A 24,734-nucleotide genomic window follows, 5' to 3' on the forward strand; every position below is an offset into this window, starting at 1 on the left:
ACCAATTATATATAAAAGAATATTAATATTTATAATACATAATTAGTATCATTATATAGACCATTGAATATATTTTCATAATAAACTTATTTGGAGATTTAAATGTTGCACGCATTTTTTATAAACCTAATCAAAGTTGAGAAAGTTTGACCTGCACGCATCCCATAACGACTTATATTTTAGGGCAGAAGAAGTATATGTTAATGGAAGTAGTCAACTGGAAGTCGTGATGAACACAACAATACTTTCATATTATATGCTAATGGGAGCACGAAGAAACGCATGGGAATGGACCTACATACTAATGGTGGGAATATTTGTTTAGGAAATTGCAGAAGGTTCGCCAGTCTCACCATGTATAACATGCACATCTTTTATTTGGCACCACTGATGTTCTCAAGGAGCAGCCACTTTTTAATTTTAGGTCTACACGCTGGAAACACTAAAATTAAGGGCCAACCTCATTGAGTCGTCTTGCTTGATCTTTGCCAATTGTCTTGCTTGAGCTTTACGAACAAATTATACCATTGGCAAAGACTAACACATAAAGAGGTAGAAGTTGCAAGAATAAAGCTAGGTGGTCTACTATGCACCCAACATAAATTTAATACCCTCCAAATTATGGACAATACCATATGATTCGGTTTACGTGGAGATGAAAGATATCTGACCGAGCGAGAGAGGAGCACCGTATGATTGTTTACTTCTATGCATGATTATTGTTTTCTTCCATGCATGTGGCCTCAGGTGATTGATTTATTTCCTTCAAAGCAGGCGGGGATCGCAGGGATGGCAGTTTCTTTTTCTATCGTGCGGTGCATGATTATTGTTTTCTTCCATGCATGTGGCCTCAGGTGATCGATTTATTTTCTTCAAAGCAGGCGGGGATCGCAGGCGTGGGCAGATGGACGAACCAAAACAAATGTCGCACAAAAAATATCCACATTTTGTTCTTTTTAGCTGTAGGAGATCGGAGTGGAGCACTTCTACTCCGGTCCTCATGTGTGATTCCATTCACTAGTGGCACAGCCTGCTAGTATCAATCATACATTGGATGAATCTGAAGAACACATACATACACCTAACATCTTGAACAAAATATGCATACAAACAGAGAGAGACCTTTACCATTAACTCCTCTCAACCTTCTTGATCAATATTACTTGACCAAACCTAGCAGGCTCCAGAAAGCATTGATCCTCCAACTGCAGATTTTAATGGTTCAATTCCAAGACACCGCCCTACCTGAAACTTTGTCTATACAGCAATGATGCCCCTAGTTTATCGTGGCAAGAGGGGCTCTCTGTGTTTCGGGTGTCGTCGACCCTGCCAACTGCTGCTTCCCGTTTCCATTCACAGCAAGCTTCGTCGGTGTGTTCTGCTGTCCCACAATGCTTTCACGAGATCTTCAAGGGGGGTTACCAACTCCCTGATCGATTGGCTGTCCGGAATGTTGATCTAACGCCTTCTCAGTGTTGAACAAGTTGCTTCATCCACCTAGCCCATAAAACACAAATTTCGATATTAGAAAAACAAACAACTATATATATGTGCATATATATATATATATATATATATATATATATATATATATATATATATATATATATATATATATATATATATATATATATATATATATATATATATATATATATATGCCCAGCAGACTGATATTGCTAACCTTATAATCATCTCCCAGAGATCTATCGGCATTCGCTGTTATTACTTTTGTCTTCTCATAGTGACCATGTTCCAAGTCATGAAGTTCTGCTCTGGATGTCATCACGATGGATTTCACATTGTTGCAAATACCATGGTCTAATTTTAATGAATCTAGCAAAGATATCAGCAATTTGCAGGAAATTTTAGACAACAGAAAATGCATGTGCTGGAAAAAAGAAATATGTGCCACTGTGCGGAAATAGTACCGTCAATAGAACTAAGAAGGGATTTGCTTGAAATGTCACTATCTTCAAATCCAGCAGTGATACGAGGATTTCAAGATAATTAAGTACACTTACATCCTCAAGGCCAGATGTGTGTGTGATAACTTGCGAATTAAGGTTTTCAAAGCTCAACATAGATTTATGCTTGAGCTCATTTGCAAAACCATGCAATTCTGCTATCCTAGAATTCAAGCTCTCTTTGAGCTTTCTTACATGCTCTTGAAGTCCTCCAGCAACCTAAGAAAATGCGGCATTGTTAGACTTATACCGACAAAGAATGAACTGATAACCACATGTTTGCTTTTTGGTGCACCTTGCCCTTTGAGGTGACAAAAGATTGCATCTCTTCTTCAAGTGATTTTAGTTGGCTCTCCTGTTGAGAAACCGAGGTTGAGACTGTTCTATGCAAGACACTAATGTCTTGAGTCAGCTGGGAATGGAAATGTTGAATTGTACTTCTATTTGTATCTTCAATCTTTTCCTTCCTTTCTAAAAATCGATACTAAGAATGAATATAAATATTTAAATTGAGAAAGGAAAGAGGGAGGGAGAAAGAGAAATGGAGGCAGACCTAATTTTGAAAATAGCCCATATAGATCCCCTGTTGTATTCTCCAGCTCTGATCGAAATCTTTGTGCTTCACCAACAAGAACTTTTTCTGAAGACATTTAAAAAAGAAAGGACGTAAGAGAAATGGTAAGCATAATCACCTCAGCCAAAAATCTGAAAATTTTTCTGCAAGTATGAAAATAACACGGCGCAGGTGTATCAAGGCAGAATGGAATGAAACAAACAGTATTTTAGTATTTTACTCACATGCATTCTGTACACAGCAAGCTAGAGAACCTTATCAAATGCTTAATTAAGCCAACACATTTCATATGCAAACTCATATAGAAATCAATGAAGTCTTCATTATGATAAGCTTTGCCTTGAAGGGGCAAAATCTAACCTGATTTAAGAAGATTTTCTATCAAATATTGCTTCTCCTTAATAGTATTATTTGCCTTCATGTATTTCGCTTCAAGATCCACTAGGGTGCATTCTGTTTCCTTCATTCTTTTCTGCAAAAAAAGATGAGAAGTTGTAAATACAAACATCATTATTCAATTTTTGATAGAAAATGACAATACAAGTATACAGCACACATACCTGTAATGTCTCAAGTTGATCACTTAGATCTGCACTCAGAACTTTCTGAGAATCATAGAGTCCTTGAAGCTCTTCTAATTGCTGGTACAGTTACAGATTCCGAATTATAGCATTATTTTTTTCAGCAAGATACAGATCCTCTAACTGAACTAAAGGCATACCTTATCTTTTGAATCCAAAATAAGCTCCAAACGATCCAGTTTCTCTGACATAGCCTGAAGAACTCCTCTGTCATGCTATAGAAGAATATGCACAATCTAATATGTCATAAGTGATGAAGGGAGTAAGTACCTTCTTTTCAGCTTCATCTGCTAAGTATTGTTCCCTCGGAATATAAACACCATTTTTCTCCCTTGCAGCATATAGTTCTGTTCAAAAAGCGGAACCAAATTTAGTAACTGTACTAGCTTGAAGTATCTGGCTTTTCAGAAAATTAAAACTGATGAACAATAATATACAGATAGTGATTGCAGATTTTAGTGTATCTACAATGAAGAACTAAAATCTAGAAATACCTCATCTAGACTATGCACTTACAGATGTGCATCCGTGGTCTCTGCATTTTTCAAACAACTGGAAGAATGTGGTAAACAATTTGATGACATAGATGTTCATCTATAGTTAAACTGAGTAATTGTCATATTTTTAATAGTGTTCAGGTACATGGTATCAAACAATTCTGACAATAGAGGAGATGAATAAGATGCAATGAAACATTCAGCACATTTGGTGGATTCTATAGTAAGATTCATCCAGCAGTAACCATGTTTCCCAGAATCAGCTAATATTCAACCCATCTTTATTTCAAGAGCACAAGATTAACTCACATGCTCAGATTGGAAATGATCCTGTTGTATTTTTCTGAAGTTCTCAACAATAAGTATAAGCAGTGTTGAATGTTTCTAAGAAGAAAAGGATACCTTGCTTGAGACAGTCCATTTCAAAGTACAAATCTTTGATGAGTGCAGATTTCATCATCTTCTGATTGACCTGGAAACCATGGGCAAGTTATTAAAATTAGTTATCCATGAGAAAGTTTACATTGCAATTAATGGTAATTTGACAATAAAAAAATTCAGAACCTCTGGCTTATTCTTGATGTGTTTTGCACGATGCGCGTAATCCAGAGTGCTTAGCGTCTCCTCAAGGCAGTGTACTGAAGGTGAGATGGTCGCTATGATGCAAGTCTTTGTCTTCCCTCCCAAGGAATCTCTTAACAATCTTGTTAGCTTGCTATCCCTGCATGAATAGCAGCCAAATATCAGATGCTTGAACAGACTCAAGGAACAATCTGAATAGCTAATGTTTGCTTGACCTGTATGGTATGTGTCCAGAGTAGGGCTGGATATCGAGCCAGCTCGGCTCGGCTCGGTCCAGCTCGAGCTGGCTCGTTAGGCTAACGAGTCAGCTCGGCTCGGCTCGTTAATATTACGAGCTAGTGGGGCAGCTCGGCTCGGCTCGTTTAGCTCGCGAGCTACTACAAAAAAAAAAAGGACACACATGTTTATAATGTTTATACTACATTAATTTCAGAAGGTGACGTCCACCATTATGTGACTATACATGATTAATACATATCAGGTTCATCAAAAGTATCAACCATGCAACATAGCTGGTCCATCCATGATCATGCAGTTCCAGCATACTAACTAGTTGCTTGCTGTCGGGGACCTAATACCGGGGTACCCAATGAGGTGGGACTAATGACCATCGAATGTTGACGCTTCCAGTCAGACAAAGAGCACTACTACGCTTCTTGCCCGAACGACGGAAGACTGGTTCCGCCTCGCCCGACGGCTAAGGGCTAGCTCTGTCTCGCCCGATGTCCGAGGGTAGGCTCCGCCTCACCCGACCCCCGAGGGCTGGCCTCCGCCTCGCCCAATGACTAAGGGCTGGCTCCGTCTCGCCCGATGTCCGAGGGTGGGCTCCGCCTCGCCCGACCCCCGAGGGCTGGCCTCCGCCTCGCCCGACGGCTAAGGGCTGGCTCTGCCTCGCCCGACGTCCGAGGGCAGGCTCCGCCCTGCCCGACCCCCGAGGGCTGGCCTCTGCCTCGCCCAATGGCTAAGGGCTGGCTCTGTCTCACCCGACGTCCGCGGGTGGGCTCCGCCTCGCCCGACGATTGCACCCTGCTCCTTCATGATGACAAACACAGGGTACGACTGGACATTCGAGTCAAATGCAGTACCGAGGACCATGCTCTATACGCCTGCAGGAAGGTATCGTCAGGATACGATGGGATGGGTGCTTTAGGTCCTTTCCGACATAACAGTGCCTGAATAGTGTTGTAGGCGCCGACTTTTGTCCCACAGTGTAGTAGGTGCCGCCTTCAGTCCTCGGGCGCGGATACTAACACAGGCATACGACAGCCATTATGGTCCAATATAGAAATCACATTATCTATAGTGACGGACGTATGGTCACTTCCCCTGTTACTCCCCGAGGGGTCACAGCTTTGCTCTCCGACGCACCGCACTGTCCGTCGGCGTAGGATGGGACACACTCACTTGCTAAATGAGGCCAGGGCATGGCCTATGAGGATCAGCGAACACGCCACCTCTGACACAGCCTGTCGTGTCAAGCAGGGCAGGCACAGGGAAAAAAGAAGACCCGGCTCCCTCAAAGGACCTTCTATACCTTTGGCATTTTCCTTTTTCTCCGATCTGTAACCCCTGCTCCCCCCTTGGTCTATAAAAGGGAGGGCAAGGCCCCCACCAGAGGGACCAACTTTTGACGGATCAGTTCAACATACACAACACATCACGCATACAGCCGAGCAGCGACCGAGCTCTTGGCATCCCTTTCGATCATTCCATCAGAGACCTGGGACCTCTCCCTCTCTTGACTATTTGTACCCCTTACCACGAACCTTTTTTCAGCACTAATAACATAAGCAGTTGCAGACTGGACGTAGGGACATTCAGCCCGAACCAGTATAAATCTAGTGTCCTTTAGTGCACCATCCGGGTCTAACGCGCAACAATCATAAATTTACTAGCCGGTGTTTGTTCGACACACTGACAGTTGGCGCGCCAGGTAGGGGCCTTTGCGCGTTCCAAATCAGGCCTCAGATGGCTAACCACGCAATCAGCTAGGTCCCGGGCGCACACGTGTGTTTTGGTGACCTAGACTTCATCGTCACACTGGGAGGAGAGTTGGCGCTGGCGCACACCGCCGTCCAGTCTCTCTCCTCCGTCAACTTCAACTACGGGAGGCTTGAGCGCTAGCCCAGCGTCTCTTTTGGACCACAGCCATCTAGGGAGGACCCGTGCTGCCTCACCCTTTCTCCAGAACACTCTGCACGGAGCGCCCCGACGGCGTTTCCGTTCGGTCTCCGCAATGCCACGGCAACCGTTAGCCACCTGGTGGCACAGCGCACGATCCTGTCCCCCTCGAACAACGAGTTTGTAGGGATGATCGAAAGCATTACGGAATCCCTCCATGGCCTCCTCGCGGAGGGGCTGGGGTTGGACTCTGGCTCTGACTCCGGCAGGGGGAGCCATCATCCCTCTAGGGAATGTTTCATGGCAGAAACCTCTGAGGGACACGTCAAAAGTGTCTTCGCGGAGGAGACTACCTCGGCAGGCAACCTCGATGACGCAACCGAGAGGGGGACAGCGACCCCACCTCACGTAGGGGTGGAGCAGTTGAGAGCCCGAAAGCGGGAAATAGATGAACCCAAACAACAGCTTGTTCGGGAGTACGTGGAGGTCGATGAGGAGATCAGGCGCCGCGGAGATGGTGGGCACGCACGCGCCGTGGCCCATGACATAAACCGAAGGATCATCGCCAATGATTAAACCCTTCCCCACTTCGCTCAGGTGAGCCAGAACATCACCGCCGCAACAGCCTTGCTCCATGGCCTTCTAGAGGCCGCAACGCTCGAGGATCACCAGGCCCACCGCGAAATCCGCACGCTAGTTGAGCGTGCGGCAGCGCAGCAGGCGGAGAGCTCGTTGTCTCGGCGACGCGAGCCCGACACCAGCCAGCGTACACCCTCGGTATGTCCCGCCAGAGACGCATCGGTCCACCAAACGCCGCAAGGCGGTGGGCAGCGCGCTGCAATCCTGGTACATCAACGTCTCAGCCACAACCGCGACGCACGCAGCACCCTCGACGCCCGCAGATGTGCCTACAGCAACCCAAGGGAAGGAGCCCACCGCGGCTATCATCCTCGACGCGGCGGACGCTACGACAGCGGTGAGGACCAGAGCCCGAGCCTTGGCCTCCCAGGGCTTTAGGCCTTTAGTCGGCACATCCTCAACGTTGCGTTCCCGCCAAGGTATCGACCACCTACTAATATCCCTAAGTACTCCAGGGAGACAAACCCTGAGCTTTGGCTTGAAGACTATCGGCTTGCCTATCAAGCCGGTGGTGCGGATAATGACGACTTCATTATCCGTAACCTTCCACTGTTCTTGGCTGATTCGGCTCGAGCATGGTTGGAACACCTGCCGTCCAACGCAATCTAGAGTTGGGCGGATCTGAAGGAGATCTTTGTGGGAAACTTCCAGGGCATGTACAAACGCCCTAGGAACCCATGGGACCTCAAGAACTATCGCCAGAAGGCCGGTGAGACCCTCCATGGGTACATTCAGTGCTTCTCTCGGTAGTGCAATGAGCTCCCCAACGTCGCCGATGCCGACATGATAGGAGCCTTCCTGTCTAGGATGACCTGCGAGTCCTTGGTTCATAAGCTAGGACGCAAGGGCCCGCGGACCACCAAGGAGCTCCTAGACATCGCCACCAGCCATGCCTTAGGAGAAGAGGCGGTCGGAGCGATCTTCGATCTCCTCGAGGGTAAGGCAAGGTGGGACAAGGGTGCCAGTGAAGGCACCTCCAATCGTTCTGCCAAAAGAAAAAATAAGAAGCAACAGCGCGAGGACCCACTCGTGGCTGCTACTGACCGCAAGGGTGGTCGGAAGCCCGCGGAGGGCGCTCCGAACCACTTCGAGAAGATGCTCAAGGGGCCATGCCCGAACCATGCCTTCCCCGTAAAGCATCCGATCAAGGACTGCAGCCTCATGCGGAAGTTCTTGTCCGGAGGCTCCAACAAAGGGGAGCAGGGGAAGGAACCTGCCCCCGCTACGGATGACACCGAGGAGAAGGATGACAGCTTTCCAATGCCAAACGGCTGCCTCATGATCTTTAGGGAATCAACGGCCTACGACTCCAAATGATGTTAGAAGGTCGCACGCCGCCAAGTCTACACGACCCAATCGGCCACACCTCCCTTTCTTCGGTGGTCAGAGTACGCCATAACCTTTGATCGGACTGACCATCCGGATGCCGTCCCGTACCTAGGAAGGTATCCGCTTGTGGTTGACCTGATCATTGGCCCAAAGCACCTCACCAAAGTTTTGATGGACGAAGGCAGCGGCCTCAACATCATGTACGCAAAGATGCTCGACGTAATGGGCATCGACCAAATGCACCTCCGCCCAATCCGAGCACCTTTCCATAGCATCGTGCCTGGGAAGTAGGCCATGCCACTCGGACAGATCGATCTGCCCATTACTTTTGGGGATCAGTTCAATTACAGGACTGAGAGCCTCACCTTCGAGGTGGTTGGGTTCCCCAGAACTTTCCACGCCATCCTAGGACGTCCATGCTATGCAAAGTTCATGGCTATCTCCAACTACACGTACCTCAAGCTGAAGATGCCAGGCCCCTGTAGGGTCATCACCATCGGCACCTCCTTCTAGCATGCCTACGAGTGCGAGGTCGAGTGCTGTGGCCACGCCATGACAATCGTCGCCTCCGGGGAGCTCGCCACCCTCAAGGAGGAGGTCACCGAAGGAGCGCCCGATGCAAAGAAGTCGACCGGGTCGTTCGAATCGGCCGAGGGCTCCAAGGAGGTCCTCATAGATCCCAGCAGCTCTGAGGGTAAAACGGTACGCATTGGTACCACGCTCTCCTCCGAATAGGAAAGCACGCTCGTTGACTTCCTCTGTGGCAACAAAGACATCTTTGCGTAGAAACCCTTGGATATGTCAGGCATTCCGAGGGAGGTCACCGATCATACCCTGAAAATCCATCTAGGCTCCCAACCGATGAAGCAACGCCTACGCCGCTTCAACGAGGAAAAAGCGCAGGGCCATCGGTGAGGAGATAGCAAAACTGTCGGCCGCCGGATTCATCAGGGAAGTACACCACCCAAAGTGGTGAGCCAATCCCGTCCTTGTACAAAAGAAGAGCGGGAAATGGAGGATGTGTGTTGACTATACGGGCCTCAACAAGGCATGCCCAAAGGATCTGTTTCCTTTGCCACGCATAGACCAAATAGTTGATTCTACCTCAGGGTGCGAAACCCTCTGCTTCCTTGATGCGTACTCCGGCTACCATCAAATCATGATGAAAAAGTCCGACCAACTCGTGACATCTTTCATCACCCCCTTCGAATCGTTCTACTACGTTTCGATGCCATTCGGTCTGAAAAACGCTGGGGCAACATACCAGCGATGTATGCTTAGATGCTTCGGGGACCTCATCGGGCGGACCGTTGAGGCCTACGTTGACGACATCGTAGTTAAATCCAAACGGGCTGACCACCTCATTGCCGATCTTGAGCAAACCTTTGCAAAACTTCGGGCGAATGGCATCAAACTTAATCCCGAGAAATGTGTTTTCGGGGTCCTGAGCGGTATGCTGCTCGGCTTCATCATCTCCGAGCATGGCATCGAAGCCAACCCAGAGAAAATCTCGGCCATCACAAAGATGGGCCTGATTCAGAACATAAAGGGGGTTCAGCGAATCATAGGGTGCCTCATCGCCCACAACCGATTCATCTCGCACCTTGACGAACGAGGACTCCCCCTTTATCGGCTCCTAAAGAAAGCCGACCGCTTCGAGTGGACATCCGAGGCCCAGGAGGCGCTTGACATGGTCAAACTACTTCTGACAAAGCCCCCGATCCTAGTTCCTCCGAGCGACGGAGAATCCCTCCTGCTATACATAGCGGCCACCATGCAAGTGGTCAGCGCCGCCCTGGTAGTAGAACAGGAGGAAGAAGGACACGCCCTCAAAGTCCAGCGCCCTGTGTACTTCATCAGCGAAGTACTATCTGACTCCAAAACCTGCTACTCCCAAATCCAGAAGCTCCTTTACACCGTCCTCATCACCAAGAGGAAGCTGCGTCATTACTTCGAGTCACATCCCGTAACGATTGTGACGTCATTCCCCCTCGGCAAGGTCGTCCAGAGCCAGGACGCTACAGGAATAACTGCAAAGTGGGCACTCGAGCTGATGGATCAAGGCATCACATATGCCTCCCGAACAGCGATCAAATCCTAGGTATTAGCTGACTTCATCGTCGAATGGACCGAGGTCCAAACACCACCGGCGGTCGTCGATCAAGAGTACTGTACGATGTACTTCGACGGATCGCTGATGAAAAAGGGCGCCGGCATGGGGCTGGTCTTCGTATCACCCCTCGGGGTCCGCATGAGGTACATGGTTCGGCTCCATTTCCCCTCATCAAATAATGTGGCCGAATACGAAGCACTCATCAACGGCCTACGCATCACCGTTGAGTTGGGCATCCGATGCCTCGACATTCGGGGTGACTCTCAGCTAGTCATTAACCAAGTCATGAAGGAGTCAAGCTGCCAAGATGGCTGCGTACTACCGAGAAGTCCAACGGCTGGAGGATAAGTTCAACGGCCTCGAACTCAATCACATCCCAAGGCGCCTCAACGAGGTGGCCGATGCACTTGCAAAGGCAGTGTCCGGTCGAGAGCTGGTGCCAACGGGCGTCTTCACCAGCGACCAACACAAACCCTTGGTGCGCTATGAAGGGTTAGAACGGACCGATGATGGCCCATCTGATCTAGCCCCGGGGGCTGACCAACTGACCACTCCGCCTGGCCTCAGTGTCATGGAGCTTGAAGAGGATCCAGCGACAGAGCCCAACCCTCTGGGCGACTGGAGAATGCTCTACCTCAACTACCTCCTCCGTGACATGCTGCTAACGGAGAAGACGGAGGCTCGACGGCTCTCACATCATGCCAAATCCTTCATCCTTATAGAGGGTGAACTCTACAAAAGGAGCCACACTAGGATCCTGCAGCTCTATATTCCCATCGAACAGGGGAAGCTTCTGCTAAGCAATATCCACGGTGGTCTTCGGGCACCACGCCACGCCTAGAACCTTGGTTGGGAACACATTCCGATAGGGCTTCTACTGGCCCACTGCTGTAGCTGACGCTGAGCAAATCGTACGCACCTACGAAGGGTGCCAGCACTACGCTCGGCAAACTTACCTCCTGGCCCAGGCACTCCAGATGATCCCCATCATGTGGCCCTTCGTGGTCTAGGGGCTCAATCTAGTTGGGCCTCTCAAAAAGGCGCCCGGGGGCTACACCCACTTGCTTGTCACCATAGACAAGTTCACAAAATGGATCGAATCTCGACCGACCTCCGCGATCAAGTCAGAGCAAGCTGTGCTGTTCTTCCTCGACATCATCCATCGCTTCGGAGTACCGAACTCCATCATCATAGATAACGGCACGCAGTTCACCAGCAAGAAATTCATTCGATTCTACGATGAACAACACATCCGAGTCGATTGGGCTGCTGTCGCGCACCCCCGATCGAACGGGCAGGTCGAGCGCACAAACGGCATGCTCCATTAGGGCCTCAAACCTAGGATCTTCAACTAGTTGAACAAGTTAGGCGCACGCTGGGTCACCGAGCTCCCTGCGGTGCTCTGGAGCCTAAGGACAACTCCTAGCCGGGCCACCGGCTACACACCTTTCTTCATGGTCTACGGTTCCGAGGCCATCCTCCCAACGGACCTCGACTATGGAGCGCTAAGAATCAGAGCATACGACAAACAGGGAGCCAAGGCATCCCATGAAGACGCCATGGTCCAACTAGACGAAGCCCATGACATCGCCCTCCTCCGTTCGGCCAAATACCAGCAGGCGTTGCGTCGGTACCACAGCCGATGGGTGCAGGACCGAGCCTTCAATGTCGGGGACCTGGTTCTTTGCCTCGTGCAGAGCAACAAGGACCGCCACAAGCTCTCCCCATCTTGGGAGGGGGCGTAAGTCGTCGCAGAAGTACTTCGGCCAGGCGCCTACAAGTTGAAAACCATCGACAGTGAGGTCTTCACCAACGCCTGGAACATTGAGCAGTTATGTCGTTTTTCCCTTAATAAACGCATACTTTCCCTTATCAGTTTTTGTCTTAAAAAATCTCTGATCTTTAGCGACATCCAACCCCTGCAAACTGCGAGGGGTCGGACCTCACTCGGGGGTTGATATAAGCGATATAAGTACGTTTATCGTATAAACACTTCCTATGTGTTACCTCTGCAAACGTTCTCTAAGTTTTCCATTCTTGTCATAACAAGTCCTAAGGACTAAGATTTCGTGAACAAATTCTGAGTACAACTGGTAGGACTGCAGGAAACCCATGCCCCAGCGGCTACGACCTCCTTGCTCACCAGCATGATCAGAATTGATTCACTCGCACTCCTAGTTTTTATGACCTAAACCATGGGAAGGGTCGTACCGAAACCTCTTCTACAGAAAAAGAACAATCCAAAAAACTATTTGTCGTAACAAAAGATGAAAATTTGTTCATTCCTGCACAAATCCACTGCTTACAAAGTGATCCCAACACGAAAAGGACTAATGTATTTATAAATACAAAAGACTATTCACTTAGGGGCTCCCCCACAAACTTATTCGATTACAGTTTCTGACTAGCCCTACTATGAGTATTGCTACGGTCGCCACGCCACGCTCTCCATCGGCGACGCCCTACCCCTCCGTGGGATCCTCGAGGGCACTGTCATCTACAATGTCGAGCACCACGTCAGCGACTGTGGTGCCCTCCCCGGGGCATCTAGGGACTATGCCATCGTCATCAGCCGCAACCCTGACAACGGCACCTTTGCCAGGGCATCTAGGGACTACGCCATCGCCATTAGCCGCAACCCTAACAATGGCACCTGGGCGGGGGGCATCTCCCACCGAGGAAAGGCCGCAACAAACAACGACAAGGCCGACGATGCTCGGCACCCTCCAGTGCCCCTCCTCCAGCGACAGTGACCCCTTCTCAACAAAGGCGGCCTACACCACCTCATCTACATTGGATGACCTCTAGCTCAACATCGCGCTCTGGATTCACGAGGGGATCTATGAGTTTTTCTCTCCCTGGCATTACCCTCTCTCACTTAGGACCCGCCACGACGCATGAATGCATTCGGTGGAAAATAAGGAGAAGAAGGTAGCGGGCCAAGAGCAGGCGAGAGAATGGGATGAGAACTCCCATCCCCCTCCCTATTTAAGGAAGAGGCGCGACAACTGAGGAAAGGCAAAAGGTTGGGACGAAAAACTCTCTTCCTTCCCTTATTCAATGCAGATGGGAAATTAATGCTGACGGGAACCCAAGGGGACACGCCGGAACCAACGGGACGCGCTCTGGTCGACGAGATGTTACCTGGTCAAACAGGACGTTGCCTAGGAGTGGCCTGCCACCAATGCACACCGGGCATGAGAACCAGGGCACACCCGCATGTAGGCAACTCTCCGCTTCCCTAGGCAGGACCGTGGAATGACCCGACGACGAAACCCCCATCCAGGGGGCCCAATGGGCCTTTTGGGTTGATCGGACGGCCCAGGCGAAATGACAAACGAACAGCCGCAGAAAGATAAGCACCTCTGTTTTCTTACTTTGCGCGTTAATTTCATTACTGAGTTTCCGACCCCAGCAATGGTAGGGGCATGGACATCGCTCGGGGCTACCGAGAGTGTCTACCTATTTAGACATCCTCCTCGCCCGACCCCTCCTGACATTTAAAACCGAAAGCACGACGTGTGGGCATAAAACTTTGAATACAACTGGATGAACCGCCAGACCCTATGCCCCGACAACTATAGTGTTTTTGTTCACCAGCATAATCGAATTCATAGTTCCCCGCACCACAAGCTTTACCTCCCGCCTTCTCGAGAAGGGTTTGAGGGGGTCCTCCTGCAGAATCTCCTCTGAGGAGAAGCTGTTAGGTTGCCTAAATCAATCAAACAGCTCAGATCGCCGCCGAGAGACAGAAACAAAAAATGGCAATGCTTATGCAGGTTGCACCGACCTCGTCGCAAACGTCAGACCTGAACCCCGCACTAACATATTTGGTAAGAGCTTCCTGCCGCTCACACCACCAAGGTAACGTTACCAACCCCCCGCTTTCATTTCAATTAAATTATACATTGAATCCATACATCCAAACGTTGCAAATGCAAATCACTGCATCCCAACGCTTCGTGTCATGCCACGAAGCGGCAGCCGCCTCATTCAATATGAGCGGTGACTGACCAAGGTTCGAAGGCCGGCCCACAAAGGGCTCGAGGCCGCCTTGCGTCAAACAGAGCCAGGGGAGAAAAACCGAGATGAGCCCCAGTGGCCTTGCCCGACTCCGCTCAGAAGCAGACAGGGACATCTCGACCTTTCTCGTTTGATTCTAACCCCAAGCCAAACTCACAGAATCTCCGTCGAGGAGAGGCCAACGGGCCACCTAAGCCTATCGAACGGCTCGGGCATCTGCCGAGAGGCGGGTTAAGAAGTAGTGAAATGCCACATGAGGGCTCTACCGACCTCGTCAGCGAATGATGGACCTAGATTTCACACGAACATACCTGTTAGTGAGCTCATTGAGCACGACACTAGAGCCATCGAGGCAAGTGTCGTCAACTCAGCCCCTCTGGTTGCGAAAACTGAGGACGGGGTAACGTGCGAAACACGGCCGACCCCTAATAGACCCTAACGGGCTCGGGGGCTCGAGCCGCTCGATCCATGATCAAGAGACCAGGGTTCGAAGGCTGACCCACGAAGGGTCTAAGGCCGCCTCGCATCCAACAAGAGCCAGGGGAGAAAAATGCAGATGAGCCTCAGCGGCCTTTGCCCAACCCGCATTAAGGCGGGATGGGTCATCTCAACCTTCTAGTTCAATCCAGCCTCTAGTCGAGCCCATAGAATCCCCATTGAGGGGGAATCTATTGGAAGGCGGGTCAAGGAGCAATGGAACGCCACCCGAGGGCTTTGCCAACCCTGTCGCAAAGCAAATGGGATTGGATTCCGTCCGAACATACCCGTTAGCGAGCTCATAAAGCATGCCACTCGAGCCGTCGAGGCAAGTGACGTCGCCTTAACCCTCCAGTTACGAAAACCGTGGACGGGGCGACAGTCACAAAACAAGCTGGCCCTTGACCAAATCCCCACCATGCATGGGGCTCGGGGAAGGCTGGGCCAGCGATAAGACCAAATGCACGGTCATGCAGCGATCACCAAAATCCTAAGTAAGGGGTATGTGCAACACTAAGTTCGCTACCCTCGCTCTGGTCTCCAGTAACATCCGGCCCCAGCGACCATAAGGGGTCGGATCTCACTCGAGGGTTGGCAAAGGTATGACCACCTCCTTTCCTTTTTTGAAACAGTCATTACATCAGACCATTTCCCTCGCGTCAAGACTGGCGGCAAGGTTTGGGGGAACATATAGGTAAGACTGCAAAAAGCCCACATCCAGACGACTACAGCAATTTTGCTCACCAGCGCAAACAAAATTTCCCCTAAAACACCTCAGGCCCTACAGTCTTAACGAGCAGAAGGGTCGGATAGCATAAATCTCTTTCTTTGCAAAAAGGGAAGAAGGTAAGATCAAACAAACGAAACAAAATTGCGAAACAAAGCCACGAATCTGTTTTTGACACAAAAGTACCGATACTTGTCCACATATTATAGACAAATATTTATTTCAACTAACTAACTACCCCTCCGAGGGAGAACCATGTCTTCATTTTTGCTTGCCAGGCTTTCCGCGAGAGGAGTCACCGCCGCTTCTATTTCATCTAGCTCGGAGACCTCATAGCCAGGCTCATTGCCCTCAGGTTGATGTTATCATCATAATGCAAGCGGGCGATGGCGAAGGATTGGATAACCCCTAGGTGAAAACCTTCCTTCTCCTGCTGGCGTACCCACGCTATTATATCCACGGCACGGGCTGCGAGCGAGCTGGTCCCTTCTGCCTGCACCACCCGTACGTCGTCACAGACAACGCTCAGGCCAACCTTCAAGAGTTCGAGATCATCGCTCTCCGCCTGAAGAACACTCCTCGCTTCGGTGAGATCCCTAGCAAGTCTGGCAGTGGCACCCTCAGCCTCAAGCTTCTGAGCCTTCGCGGTATCAAGCTCGGCCTAGAGGGAGCTGATCCTCTGCTGCACCTCGTCACACTCCCGCACGGCCTAGTCGCGCTCCCCGTAGATCATACCATGCTCCGAGCGAAGCCTCTCCGAGGTCTAGCGTTGCTCATCTTGCTCCCCGCATAGCCGAGTGACCGCCTTGGCATCTAGCTTTGCCCTCTGCTCCAGGGCTATGGACCTCTCCTCAGCTCGCAGCCTGAGCTCCCGCTCCTTCTCCACCTCGCCTAGGAGGTCGACGATCTGTTGGCGGGCCTCGGCATCCCGCTGGAGCAGCTTGTCCCGTTGCTTCTGCACCCTAGCAGCCTCCTCCGTGTCACACCACGCCCTCGCCACCAGATCCTAGAGCATCCCCGCGGCATCCTCCGCGTGCTGGCGAGACTCGGCTTCCCACCACCGAAGATCGTCCACCTCTGCCGCAAGGGGAGTCAGCTCGGCCACCCTCTGGCGGAGCTGGGCAGTCACGTCCCTATGCAGCCATGCCTCATCGACGAGGCGGTCCCACTCTTCCTTGTGTTCGTGCAGGAACCTGGATTTCTCCCGACTACGAGCAGCAAGAGACTAGAAAAAAGACAGGTGATCAGAAAATAAAAATAGACAAAGAAAAGAAAAATCAAGAGGCAAGACCAAGCAAATACCTAGCCGGCGGGAATGATGACGTCTCGAAGGGCGCCTTGGGCATGGTTTAGAGCATCCAACATGGCCATGATCTCATTTCCAAGGCTTTCCCTATCCATGTCCTTAGCACCATCGTCAAGGGTGAAGATCACCGACGACGCATCCTGTGGACTCTCCCACCAGAGCAGGTGCTCGTCCCTCATGGGCGGGTGGCTACCCTCGATGTTAGGGATAGGGACAACTCCCTGTCGATCTCCTCGGCAACCACTGCGGCATTTGAGGGTGCCTTGCCAGCGACCTCCTCCGTCCTGCATAGGACGGACGTCGCCTCAGAGGCCACCGGTAGCGCGGGATGCGCCGCTGCCTCGAGCGCCGCCACCATAGCTTCTGGCTGTGGTCCATCCATCGCAGCCACCATCACCTCCACCCTCGTCGGTGGGACCTCATCCGGCTGCTCCTCGACCACCATAGCCGACGCAACGGGTGCGCCCAACAGCTCCACCTGCTCTGGCGCCAAAGGTGGGATCACTTCCGTCGCTAGTCGCACGACAACCTCCAAGGGTGATCCCTCAGCTACGCTGATTGCTTGACCCATCGAGGGCGCGGGCACCATCGCGGGCGGCGCCAGACCCGCCGGCGTGGCTATGGCACCGGCTTCGCTCCCACTCGGAATGGGAGCAACGTCAGATGGTGGCCCCCACCTTGCCCGAAGGGCGAGGGTTTTCTTGGGTGCCGGCGCTATAGGAATGCCCCGTCTGACCGGCCCCCCGGCACTGCAGAAGAAACGAAAGTCGTGAGTTGCCACGAAAAATAGAGAAAAACAGAGATAACAGAGGAGTCAGCAAACTACGTTGGCGCTATTAGACGACGTTTGGGGGATGAACCCCTAGCTTCTGGCTCCGCCTCGTCAGGGTGGGGCCGCTTCAAGCCTACCCCCTGGTCTTGGGTAGAGCGGCTCACCTCCCTTGTCCCCGAGGACGCGGCGGCGGAGCCGTCCCTCTCTACCATTCCCTCGGGTGTGGTGGTAGATCTACCTGCCCCTGTCGGCTCATGGGGAGCAGCATCGGAGCCGCCCCCCTTCGCCGGCACCTCAGGCGCGGTGGCAGGCCCGCCCGCTTCCATTGGTCCTGAGGAGGGGCCGACGGTTAGGCCCATCTCCACCAGTCTCAAGGGCTCGCTTCCCCCCATGTGGAACGGGAAGGGTCCCTGCGTGGACGGGTGGGCGCCTGTCAGCAAATCCTCACCCTCTAGGACACCCCAATCCACACTGGCGGCTGCCTCATCAAACTCGTTGTCATCATCATCGTCGTCGTCATCGTCACTGCCTATCTCCTCTCCTCGATCTCGTGCTTGCTGCTTCCGAAGCAGCTTCTTCTTCCTAAGCTCCCTCGTCTTTTTGTCCCACTCGATCGTAATACGGTTCGCTCTCGCCAAGGTCTGATCCTTCGGCAACGGAGTCGGGATTTCTTTGAAGAATAGTGCCCTCGGCTGGTCCCGCCATCCCAAGGTCAGCTTTAAGGGGTCAGAAATTCAAGTAAAAAGGAGTACGAAGAAAGAAAACTTACGAAGTCGACGAACCCCGGTTTCGGCCGCATTGGGGGATGCCCCAACACCGGAAACACAAAATCAAGGATGACTCCAGCAGTGTCCTTCGAAGGCTCCATCGCCTCTTTGATGCGCTGCGCCACTTCAGAGGGAGGCAGCACTTCATCGACAAGCACCATCCCTTCAAGCGACGCTTCGGGCACCATCTGGTGCAGGGGGAGCGCGCGCGCCATGAGCGGCGCCACCCTCCTCGCGTGGTAGGCGCCGATGATCCCCGATCCCTTCATGCCCCTGTCCTTCAGAGTTCGGATGGCAGCAAGAAGGTCGTTGATGTGATTCTTTTCCTTGGCCAGGACACCCCACTTCCACGACCCCGGGGCCTCCACGATGAAGCGCCCGGAGAAAACTGGCAAGGGGGCGGTGGCATCATCCTTGACATAGAACCATTACGAATGCCACCCCTTGTTGGAGGCCGACAGCCACATTAACAGGTACGCTTCTGCCCAGTTGTTGCGGAGGTGGATGCCGGCGCATCCCACCGGCACATGCAGATCTTGCTTCCCGGCCCGCTTCTTCAGAAGATTGACGGTGAAGAGATACCGCCATAGGTCAAAGTGGGGACTAATCCCCAAGAACCCCTCACACAGGGCGACGAACGCCACAATGTGCTGGATCCCGTTGGGGGCAAGGTGCTGCAATTCCACCTGGTAGTAATCCAACAGCCCCCAAAGGAACTGATGAGCGGGTATGGCGAATCCCCGCTCGTGGAAGTGAGCAAAGGACATGACTTACCCTTCGGGCGGCAATGGCTCATCTTCATCACCGTGCAGCCGCCACTCCTCGGCGGCAGTCAGCGGGCAAAGGAGGCCATGGCGAACGAGGCCCTCTAGGCGTTGAGGGGTGATGTTGGACCTGCACTACGGCTCCATTAACACAAAATTGGGAGGGGGTGGCTGTGGGTTTGGCAATGGATGCGAGTTTGACGGTGGCCGCGATGCGAATGCGGGAGGCTCTGGCAATTGGCGGCGGAGGTTGACGATGCGAAGGCAAAAAGGTGAAATACGGAACCCTGGGGGCAAACCCCGTGGTTTTATAGGGGCGACGGATGCAAGAAGGGCAACCATCTGCCTCAATCTCCAAGCCTACCACGACACACTGCTGCGGCACGTCATGGGATACGCGCCCGCGATCCCAATCCTTTCCCACCAAAATCGTGCCAGATAGTTCGCCTTCCCCAGGCAGACCGGGACTCTTTTCCCACCAAGGGAATACGGGTCAAAGGACCCTTTCTTTGGCCCACCTGGGCCCAGAAGTCCAAAGGCCGGTCCAACATTCTCAACGACTGTCCTAATAAGGGATGGGCCCACAAGCGACCAGGATTCAGGGACACGAGCATCAGTAGGACCTCGACCCGTAGTCGAGCCCCAGCCGGGCTGACCCTGGACGAGATCCCCGTGAACGGGATACCAAGGTTCCCCTAAAAAACTACCCAGTTGACAAAAACCGAATCTCACAGCCTTACCCACGAAGGGTCCGAAATTACCCCCGGAGCGATTCTATCCGAATCACCCGAGGGCCCGGGGGCTACACCCGACGGGTGCGCTCGCGCGCACCCTCTGGCGAATCGAAATACCCTCCGGACGATTCTATCAGAATCACTCGGGGGCTCAGGGGCTACTGTCGGGGACCTAATACCAGGGTACCCAATGAGGTGGGACTAATGACCATTGAATGTTGATGCTTCCAGTCAGACAAAAAGCACTACTACGCTTCTTGCCCAAACGACGGAAGACTAGTTCCGCCTCGCCCGATGGCTAAGGGCTAGCCCCGCCTCGCTCGATGTCCGAGGGTAGGCTCTGCCCCGCCCGACCCTCGAGGGCTGGCCTTCGCCTCGTCCAATGACTAAGGGTTGGCTCCATCTCGCTCGACGTCCGAGGGCGGGCTTCGCCTCGCCCGACCCCCGAGGGCTAGCCTCCGCCTCGCCCGATGGCTAAGGGCTGGCTCCGCCTCGCCCGACGTCCGCCGATGGGCTCCGCCTCACCCGACGACCGAGGGCGGGCTCCGCCTCGCCCGACGATTGCATCCTGCTCCTTCATGATGACAAACAAAGGTACGACTAGATATTCGAGTCAAACGCAATACCGAGGACCATGCCCAGTACGCCTGTAGGAAGGTACCGTCAGGATACGATGGGACGGGTGCTTTAGGTCCTTTCCGACGTAACAGTGCCCGAATAGTGTTGTAGGCACCGACTTTTGTCCCACAATGTAGTAGGCACCGCCTTCAGTCCTCGGGCGCGGATACTAACACAGGCATAGAATAGCCATTACGGTCCAATACAGAAATCACATCATCTATAGTGACGGACGTATGGTCACTTCCCCTGTTACTCCCCGAGGGGTCACATCTCTGCTCTCCGGCGCACCGCACCATCCGCCGGCGTAGGATGTGATGCACCCACTTGCTAAATGAGGCCAGGGCATGGCCTACGAGGATCAGCGAACACACCACCTCTAACATGGCCTGCCGTGTCAAGCAGGGCAGGCATAGGGAAAAAGGAAGACCCGGCTCCCTCAAAGGACCTTCTATACCTTTGGCATTTTCCTTTTTCTTCGATCTGTAACCCCTGCTCCCCCCTTAGTCTATAAAAGGAAGGGTAGGGCCCCCACCAGAGGGACCAACTTTTGACGGATCAGTTCAACATACACAACACATCACGCATACAGCCGAGCAGCGACCGAGTTCTTGGCATCCCTTTCGACCATTCTATCAGAGACCTGGGACCTCTCCCTCTCTCGACCGTTTGTACCCCCTACCACGAAACTTTTTTGGCACTAATAACATGAGCAGCTGCAGACTGGACGTAGGGACATTCAGCCTGAATCAGTATAAATCTTGTGTCCTTTAGTGCACCATCCAGGTCTAACGCGCAACAATCATAAATTTACTAGCCGGTGTTTGTTCGAAACACCGACACTTGCCACCACAAACTTAGGAAAGTCCACAGATTCAATGTCAGCATCATCATCTTTTCCCTGGAAAACAATCCATAAAATCAACATTTAAGTACCACAACAATTATAAAAATAAAATTCATATGATACAGCTGAAAATAAGGATTACATACCACTAGAATAGGGAGCAGCTCGCGAGCGGGCTCGTTAAAATAGCGAGCTAGACTTCCACAACTCAACTCGTGAAAAAGTTAAAACGAGCCGAGTCGAGCCAAGCTGAGCCGGCCACGAGTCGAGCGAGTTGGCGAGTCGCAAGTATTTTGTCCAGCCCAGTCCGGAGTGCTCAACAAGAGTATTAATGACACGCCCAAGTGTAAGCAAACTCTTGTTAATTTCTCCTGCTTCGCGAGCTCGCCCCTATAAAAACAGATGGCAACTATGTAAGTATTCTTCACTTGTGCAAGATCATGGTATTAAAGCAAGTGGAAAAGGAAACTGGAGCTCCCCACTTACGTCTCTAGCACCAGACCTAGATATGTTTTCAGAGCCAGCAAGGTCAACGAGATTAAGCTTTCCACACTTGATCATTTCCTCACCCTCAGGGGTGCATTCCTTAATATGGATGGTGATAGAGAAAATAGAGTGTGAGCGACTGCTTTGCTTGTTGAGAAGAGTTTCAGCAGTTTTTCTCTTTGCAGAGCCTCTCTCCAGTATCCTGTAGATCTCAGCAGCTGAAGAAACTAGCTCTTCCTCGAGCCCTCTAACAAAGACTCCTCCCTTGCCATCCTCCATGAGTGCGATAGGCTTCTTGGAAATATTGTGCAATTGTAACCATCCAAAACCTCGCTGACAAGTGGCACAACAGCATGGTTCAAGACATCCTGCTGCTGAGACTTTGGTCCGAACACCTACGTGTTTCATTGGTTACCGAGTGATGAATCAATCAAGTGAATGCCTAGGTGTCATGTGGCAGTGATCAACAAGTGGAAGTGGTAAAGGGAAATAAAATAGTTGGCATGAGTTACCTTGTCGAACGCAAAGGTGCGATCAATGTGCTTGTTAGCGATGTTCCTCCTCGCTCAGTGGCCTAGGAATAGGATGCAGTGACGTTGAATCGATGAGTAGTGATCATGAGTAAAATAAATGATACAGTGGATTAATTGACAGGCATTGTATTGGTGGATCGATCAGACAGTGGCATGTATTGGAAAAGCATAGATAAGTATAGTAAAGCACATACTCCACTGGTGATCTATGGGTTGATCGTGGGGCTGTCTATAGAAACGCTAGTATAGGAGATGCATGCATAGGTAGGTATTGATTACTGTAATTAGGAAGCAGTGGATATTACTATGGTAAAAAAAATTAATGTACCTGCATCTGAGGAGGACCTGGACGTTAACGCCTCCGGATCCGGACCCCTTGGAGGAGGAGGAGGAGGAGGTGGAGGTGGAGGTTTGCTGCTGCTGTGCTGCGGTCTGCTGGGCAGTGTTGATGCCGCTGTTACTGCTGCCGTTGAAGAGGAGGGGGCCCCGATCCCGGTGCCTGCTTGTGGGGGGCTTGTGGGTGGAGGAAGAGGCGCCGCTCCTGGGCGTGTGGGAAAAGGAGGGGGACATGGCGGCGTAATCGGCGAGGGGTGGGGGTGGAAGCCTCCATGGATGATTGAACGAAACGCAGGGAAATGGGGAATAATCGACTGACTGGCTCCAGACGTTTGATTTTGAATGAATCGGAGAAGAATGCCCTGCCTGCGCCTGGCCACCGGTCCAGGTCCAGCCGAGGACTTCCCTCTTGGGCCCCGCACCACAGCCTCGTATTCCAACGGAACTGACGGGGCCTGGGGCCCACTTTGGGTTGCATTTGAACTCTCCGACCGTTGCACGGACAGGGAGAGCGAGAGCGAGCTTCCTTCCTTCTTTTTTTTTCTTTGCACATTTGCATGCACTTGTATCTCCTACAGCTAAAAAGAATAAAGTGTGGATATATTTTGATGCGATATTTATTTTGATTCGTCCGTCTGTCCACGCCTGCGATCTCCGCCTACTTTGAAGGAAAAAAATCGATCACCTGAGGCCACATGCATGGAAGGAAACAATAATCATGCACCGCGTGATAGAAAAAGAAATTGTCATCCCTGCGATCCCCGCCTGCTTTGAAGGAAACAAATCGATCTCCTGAGGCCACATGCATGAAAGGAAACAATAATGGCTCCGTTCGGCTGGAGGAATCTGGATGAATCTGGAGGAATTTATGAGAGAAAAATACTGTTACGAATTAAAAAAAGCGGAACAAGCCGGATTTAAGGGCACGCGAACGGAGCCAATCATGTGGTACTCCTCTCTCGCTCGGTCAGATATCTTTCATCTCCACGTAAACCGGATCATATGGTATTGTCCATAATTTGGAAGGTATTAAATTTAGGCTGGGTACATAGTAGGCCACCTAGCTTTATTTCTCTTTATGTGTTAGTCTTTGCCAATGGTATAATTTGTTCGTAAAGCTCAAGCAAGACAATTGACAAAGATCAAGCAAGACAACTCAATGAGGCTGGCCCTTAATTTTAGTGTTTCCAGCATGCAGACCTGAAATTAAAAAGTGGCTGCTCCTTGAGAACATCAGTGGTGCCAAATAAAAGATGTGCAGGTTATACATGGTGAGACTGATGAACCTTCTGCAATTTTGTAAATGAATATTCCCACCATTAGTATATAGGTCCATTCCCCTACGTTTCTTCGTGCTCCTATTAGCATATAATATGAAAGTATTGTTGTGTTCATCACGACTTTCAGTTGACTACTCCCGTTAGCATATACTTCCTCTGCCCTAAAATATAAGTCGTAATGGGATGCGTGCAGGTCAAACTTTTTCAACTTTGACTAGGTTTGTAAAAAATACGTGCAACATTTATATCTCCAAATAAGTTTATTATAAAAATATATTCAATGGTATATGTAATGATATTAATTATGTATTATAAATATTAATATTCTTTTATATATAATTGGTCGAAGTTAAAAAAAAGTTGACTTCTCGAGAAGCGAGAATGAATTCTATTTTGGGACAGAGGGAGTATATGAAAGCAGTGTTGAAAATATTTTAACAATCAAGTTCATCTCTGTCTGATTGATAAGCTTAGACATCATAATGGCATCAAAAATTTTGACTCTCATGGACACCCTCATAGATCAGTGCAAAGCATCCTAATCCTACAATATACATAAATGGCAACCTTAAAGTTATGATATTTTCAAAAGGTGGACAATAAAGACCATCTTAGACATTCTGGCATTAGAGTATATACGTGCAGGCACATAGGCATGGTA

At 50.9% G+C, this 24,734-nt stretch overlaps 1 pseudogene; it reads right to left on the reverse strand.

The window, feature by feature from the left end:
- The window catches only part of LOC136487304 (kinesin-like protein KIN-5A), a 28,716-nt pseudogene extending 5,445 nt beyond the window's left edge, over positions 1–23,271 (reverse strand).
- Between the last annotated feature and the right edge of the window lie 1,463 nt (positions 23,272–24,734).

This window comes from Miscanthus floridulus, chromosome 10, assembly GCF_019320115.1.
Source record: "Miscanthus floridulus cultivar M001 chromosome 10, ASM1932011v1, whole genome shotgun sequence".
Lineage (NCBI taxonomy): Eukaryota > Viridiplantae > Streptophyta > Magnoliopsida > Poales > Poaceae > Miscanthus > Miscanthus floridulus.